Below are 6,419 nucleotides of genomic sequence, written 5' to 3' on the forward strand. Positions count from 1 at the left end.
ACAAAACAAAACAAAACAAAACAGACATATAATTAGTCAGGAGATTAAATCAGTAATCCAATCCTCCCAACTAAGAAATACTCAAGACCAGATAGCCTCACTGGAGAACTGTAACAATCACTCAAAGAAAAATTAACATCAATGCTTCTCAAGCTTGTTCAAAAACTTGAAAAGGAGAGAATACTTCCAAATTCATTTTCGAAGCCAGTGCTACCCTAATATTAAAGCCAGACAAAGATATAAGAAAAAAAAAAAAATACAGACCAATATCCCTGTTGAATACTGATGTAAAAATCTTCAACAAAATACTAGCAAACCAATTCAACAGTACATTAAACGGATTATACACCATGACCAAGCGGGATTTATTTCTGGAAAGCAGGGAGGTTTCAACATGTGAAACTCAATGTGATATATCACATTAACAGAAGGAGGAGCCGAAAAATATGTACATGGTGATCTTAGCGGGTGCAGAAAAAAACATTTGACAAAATGCAATACTCTCAGAAAAAAAAAGTCGACAAATAAGAAATAGAAGGAAATTACTTCAACATAATAAAAGCCATTTATGAAAAGCTCTGCTGACATCTTGATTTCAGACTTCCACCCTCCAGAATTGTGAGAGAATAAATTTCTATTGTTTTAAGCCACCCATTTGGTAGTACTTTGTTATGGCAGCTTTAAGAATCTGATATATTTGGCTATATATCTTTTCTACATTATATGAAATCCTGTTCAATTTCTACTTTTCTCATATCATTAATTTCACCCTTGCAAACTATGCAACTATAAAACTCTATTGTATAAGTGTGTGTGGGGGGGGGGTGGGGGGTGTATTTTAAATATGTTTCATTTTAGAGTTAGGTGTCAGGAGCAAGAACACCCTGATTTGCTTCACATTCCCCTGTTCGTTCACATATAAGAACCATAAAAGTTCACAAATGGAATTATCATTGACTCTATATGAGTTGTTAAGTAGATTTCGGACACTTGAATAGCAAAGTGATAAGGGATATTATAGGCAAATATGTTACATATTGTAAAAAACATAATATAGTTCTGATGTAACAATAAGCAAGAACTCTCTTAAAATTGCAATTACTTATAATTCTCCTATCAGACTCTGAAAGAACTTTCCATCAAAGTTGAAATCAACTCATATATAGTTTTAGTATCTGTGTGAACTTTATTTTTTTTCCTTTAAGGGTTGCACATGAAACCTTTGGGCCTTTCCAACTTTTTGTCTTTAGATGTTTCCCTTTAAGCTGTATCTCTAACCCCAAATAGCTTCTGTACTTTCTCATAAGCCATTTCTTACTCTGTAGGGAACTGATATAGAAGGTCTGACCTTGGTTCTAAAGAAAATTGAAGGAAGAAAAGGGGGTGGAAACTAACTAAAGCAATAGGAAGACGTGTACTATTCAAGGTCAGAGAAAATCAGAACACCAGCAATTCTAGAGAGTAGGCCTAATTTGCTTTACATCTGTTTAAAATGACATCTGTCATTAACACTCAGTATTTATCAAACATGTGTTCATACATACATGGAGAGAAGTATTTTCACCTATATGCTTGAATAACTATGCATGTGTACATATAAATACATATGCATTTACTCCATGGAAAATTTAAAATTTCCATTTCCAGCATTGAATATGTGACAAAATACACATACATAATATCACAGATAAAAATTCTTAAAAGAAAATTGAAGGTTTTATAATTACTAATTTATTATGTACGAATATAAGTAAAGTGAATATATTTCTGCAATAATGGATAAAATTCATATGTATTTTTTGAAATGAAACTTTCGATGATGCAATAAAGGATGTATAATACAGTTATACAAAACATATTTAGATAGGCATGTTTTTATATACCATGAAATGAGGGAATATAGAGTAAAAGTTTTCTTAAAATTATCCAGGAAGTAATTTGTATCTTTTAACTCCCTATATTATAACATAATAATTGGTGTTTGTGTCTGAGAGATTCAAATATAAATTTATAGTTAAGAGTATCAAAATACCATAAACAATGTTATGACTAATTTCCCACAGTTAATAAAATGGGTCAGAAGATGATTTTATAATACTTTATGTCTATAAAGGGGCAATATAATATGAACTGAGAGATATGGTTATATTTTGGTGTCTTCCACTCACAAATATAACAAATTGTGTATTTTATGCATATATGAAATATGTATTATGTATTTCCCAAAATTGTTTGGGATGCATGATTATGTATTTCAAAAACCTATTATAAATCTGATAAATTCAATATTTTAGGCATCGTAGTTATTTCATGTGGAACTCTAATAAAATTCTCCAAAATGGTTATACTGAATTGAAATGTCACAGGGCATTGACATAAACAAGCAATACCTCAACCTGCAAAGATATTTCTTTCTAAAGCAAAAAGAAATTAAAAGATAAAAAAAATCATTTTAAATGCAACATTATATTGTATAACTCTGTTAAGTTGCCAAAATTTCATCAAAGTGTACTATACATTATTTTGTAAATAAGAATCACTAAATTTATTTCTACATTGTGGAATATAGACAATCCCTAAACATATGCATGTCTTAATATTAATTCATTTCTTTCAACAATAAGTACTCTAAAGATGACCGTAATGGTAACTAAGGTGTAGATGATATTTTGGGGTTTATCGTAGATAATATTTTGGATCACATGCTTTCCAAAAAACATTATCTAATTTCATCTTCATATTTCAGTCATCTACATTGCCTGAAATGACAGAATCATCATTTATTAAGCATTATTATGTGCCACATAATGTTTATTTATTTTAAGTTTATTTATTTATTTTGAGAGAAAGAGAGACAGAGAGAGAGAATGTGAACAGGGAAGGGGCAGACAGAGAGCGAGAGGAAGAGAATCTCAAGCACCCTCCACACTGTCAGTGTGGAGTCCAATACTGGGCTCAAACGACTGTGGGATCATGACCTGAGCCAAAATCAAGAGTCAGATAACTGGCTGAGCCACACAGGTGCCTCATAATGTTAATGTTAATGTTGTTGGATAGCAACCCAACATGAATGAGATTCAGTTCTTGCCCTCAGAAATATTCAAATTCTGGAAAAAAATCAAATTAATCAATAATTTATACGTGGAAAATACATAATAACATGTGGAATTAATGATAGAAGTTTGTGTAGGGTGGTATGGGAAGTTTACCATAGGCACTTAGTCCCACTTAGAGATCATCTACCCAAGAGAAAGAAATGTTATTATCAAATGAATGAGCAAGGAAGGTTATTCTAAAAGAGAGGACAGCATGAATAAAGGTTCAAATATATAACATAGTGAAGTATGTATAGCAAACCACAACCAGACCAGAGACCTAGAAATTAAAGGACAAAGCATAACACCACTTAAGACCATGTGGAGAGACAGGGCAGGTCTTTTATGCCCTCCAGAAGAGACTGTTCTTCATCCTGCAGACAAGACAGGAAACTACTGAAGAGATTTCAGAAGAGACATGATTAATTTTATCTCTTTGGGTAATTTAGCCTCTAGGTAACATAGGAGGTAGATTTGAGACATGAAAACTTGAAGCAGAAAGGTGACATAAGATGTTATTTTAATAATGTTAGTGAGATAAAGGAGATTTTAACTAGGAAGTGCTGTAAGGACATAGAGTGAGAACATCGCTAAGGGGCAGGTTTGAGAGATAAGGTCCTGAGTTATATTTTTACTTCTTGAACTTGACACATATAGGATCAAATCAAATATATTCAAAAGTCAAGGATACATGACACAATCTCATTCAGATTCTTGTCTCTTTACTATGTAGTCAGTCTTGGAACCCATCCCAATCCTATTTTTCCTCTGTTTTTTGTAGATATTTGTCAAGTTCTTAGGTATGAGTAATGAAAGACAACTCACTAATATAATTGGAAAATGAAATTATTTTGCATAGCTCATGGAATCGCAGGAGGTGCCGATGGATTAGCCTCAAGGCCAAGCATCCACAGCCATGCCATTGACGGTATATCATCCTCGAGTGCATTCTCTACAGTTTGCACAACACCAAATTCTTTTCCAACAATTTGATCTAACAGCAGCTACTACTTAGCTTCCAAGTTAGTGCCCTGCATAATCACTTTTATTCATTCTCTGGCTGTTTCTCTCCTGGGCCACTTTAGTAAATACCTAACTAGTTTCCTGAGTTCATCTGAGGGCACCTGTAGGAGTCTGTTCCCAGAGACTGACCAGAGTCTGCAAATTCTCCACTCCAAACAGGTCTGGACTGCCCTGATACCTGCTTTCTATCCTTTATAAAACACTAGGTATAATGTCTCTGCATCAGCTTTTACTAGAGCCAGTCACCTGTCATGTCTGGAACAGGGATTGTACCCAGATTGCTCTTAGCTCCAATAATTACGAAGTCCACATCTATAAGAAGAAACAGGAGCCAACGGGTGAAAGCTCATGAACTCAAGGAGCACAACGAACACATCCCAGGTATGGACTGGGCTCTCAAGAGTGACCACATCGTCATTTGTGGGACAGACCACAATACCTGTGTCTGGAGTCTGAAAGATGGTGTCTAGAAGCCAACTCTGGTAATCCTGAGAATTAATCGTGTAGTGACTTTTGTCAAGTGGCCCTCTAGAGAATAAATTTGCTGTGGGAATTGGAGCATGACTCATTTCTGTTTGTTACTTTGAGTCTGACAATGACTGGTGGGTAAGCAAGCACATTAAAAAGCTGATTCGTTCCACAGTCCTCAGTTTGGGTTGGCATCCCAATAATGTTTTGCTGGCAGCAGGATCATACGGTTTCAAATTCAGAGTATTTTCTGTCTAACTTAAAGAAGTGGCTGAAAAGCCAGCCAGTACGCCCTGTGGCAGCAAGAAGCCTTTTGGTAAGCTGATGTCAATGTGGTGGCAGTGGCACTGGTGGCTGGGTGGATTGAGTCAGCTTCTCTGCCAGTGGGAGCCACCCGGCCTGGGTCAGCCATGACAGAACCATATCTGTTGTTGGTGCCTCAAAAATTGTGCAGGTCTCAACTCTGAAAACAGAGTTCCTGCCCCTTTTGAGTGTGTCATTTGTCTCGGAAAATAGCTTTGTAGCTGCTGGCCATGACCGCTGTCCGTTACACTGTAGATGACTGTGGCTGCTTGACCTTCATCTCCAAATTAGACATTCCAAACAGAACACCCAGCATTTGCCATGGAAAGGTCCCACAACATGGACAAGAGGACCACGACTCAGGACTAAAAAACAGTCTGCAGAATAGCATCACTCAAGTGTGTATTTATGAGGTGGACAAGCATGATTGTCACAAATTTTGCATTACTGGCATCATGGAGCCATAATAATTTGGGATTTCAAGATCTTAGAGTCTTCTATCCCGGGCTTCCCAGGGTGTAGCTGGGTGAGCATCCCAGATCCAGCGTAACAAACTGACAAACTGTGCTGATGAGACCGGGCCATTTGCATGGTGGTCAGAAGAGCCAGCCCTGAGGAAACACTGAAGACACATACTGTGCAAATATTGTTTGTGCATTTTTGTTTGAATATAATTGGTGAAAGTGTTGTTTTTAAAAAATTTTTAATGTTTATTTATTTGTTTTTGAGAGGGAGAGTGCAAGTAAGAGAGGGGCAGAGAGAGAGGGAGATAGAGAGAGTCTGAAGCAGGCTCCTCCCTGTCAGCACAGAGCCCCATAAGAGGCTGGATCTTACAAACCTTGAGATCGTGACCTGAGCCAAAATCAAGAGTCCCCCGATTAACCACCCAAATGCCCCAAAAATATTGTTGTTGTTTTTTTAAAGCAGCAGTGATTTGTTTTCTTTGTTGGTATCGTTTTGTTTTTGCTATTTCATTCCATTCTTGACCAAAGCTTCTCTTTAAGTAGTTTATTATGGAAAATTGTCACACTACCTTAAAGGAAAGGGTGGAGAGATATGTAAATTTTCTGCAAAACAATTAAATAAAAATACTGAATGTGAAAAACAAAAAAGAAATACAGTTCATTCTACATCCCAAATGTTTAAGGTAATTTGACTTTTAGTGATTATAAAATGTTAAAATATTTCTCATGGCAAGGATCTAATTTTTAGAACTGAAAGAATAATTCTCAAATAACACCCCTAGATTTCAGGTTTATTCACAAAAACAATACATGATCTCCATCACTAACTTAAAGCGTAAAACCAGAACAGAAGAAGCCACACGCATTTCACCCAAGGAATATTGACATGGGCTTCCAAAAACTTATAATGACTGGAAACAAGCTTGCTGTAAGGCAAATTTTAATTCTGAGATATTACTTATATGGCATTATGGTATGAGTATTAAAAATAAAAAGGAGAAGGAAAGATAAATCATTACATAAAGTGGAATATCAAATATCGAGAAAACATACCTGTCTGGCAATG

The 6,419-nt window shown here is 35.7% G+C and overlaps 1 pseudogene; it reads left to right on the top strand.

The window, feature by feature from the left end:
• The first annotated feature begins 4,369 nt into the window (after nt 1-4,369).
• LOC106969489 (actin-related protein 2/3 complex subunit 1A-like) lies at nt 4,370-5,439 on the top strand (annotated as a pseudogene).
• Nucleotides 5,440-6,419: the final 980 nt, after the last annotated feature.

The sequence above is a fragment of the Acinonyx jubatus genome, chromosome C2 (assembly GCF_027475565.1).
Source record: "Acinonyx jubatus isolate Ajub_Pintada_27869175 chromosome C2, VMU_Ajub_asm_v1.0, whole genome shotgun sequence".
Lineage (NCBI taxonomy): Eukaryota > Metazoa > Chordata > Mammalia > Carnivora > Felidae > Acinonyx > Acinonyx jubatus.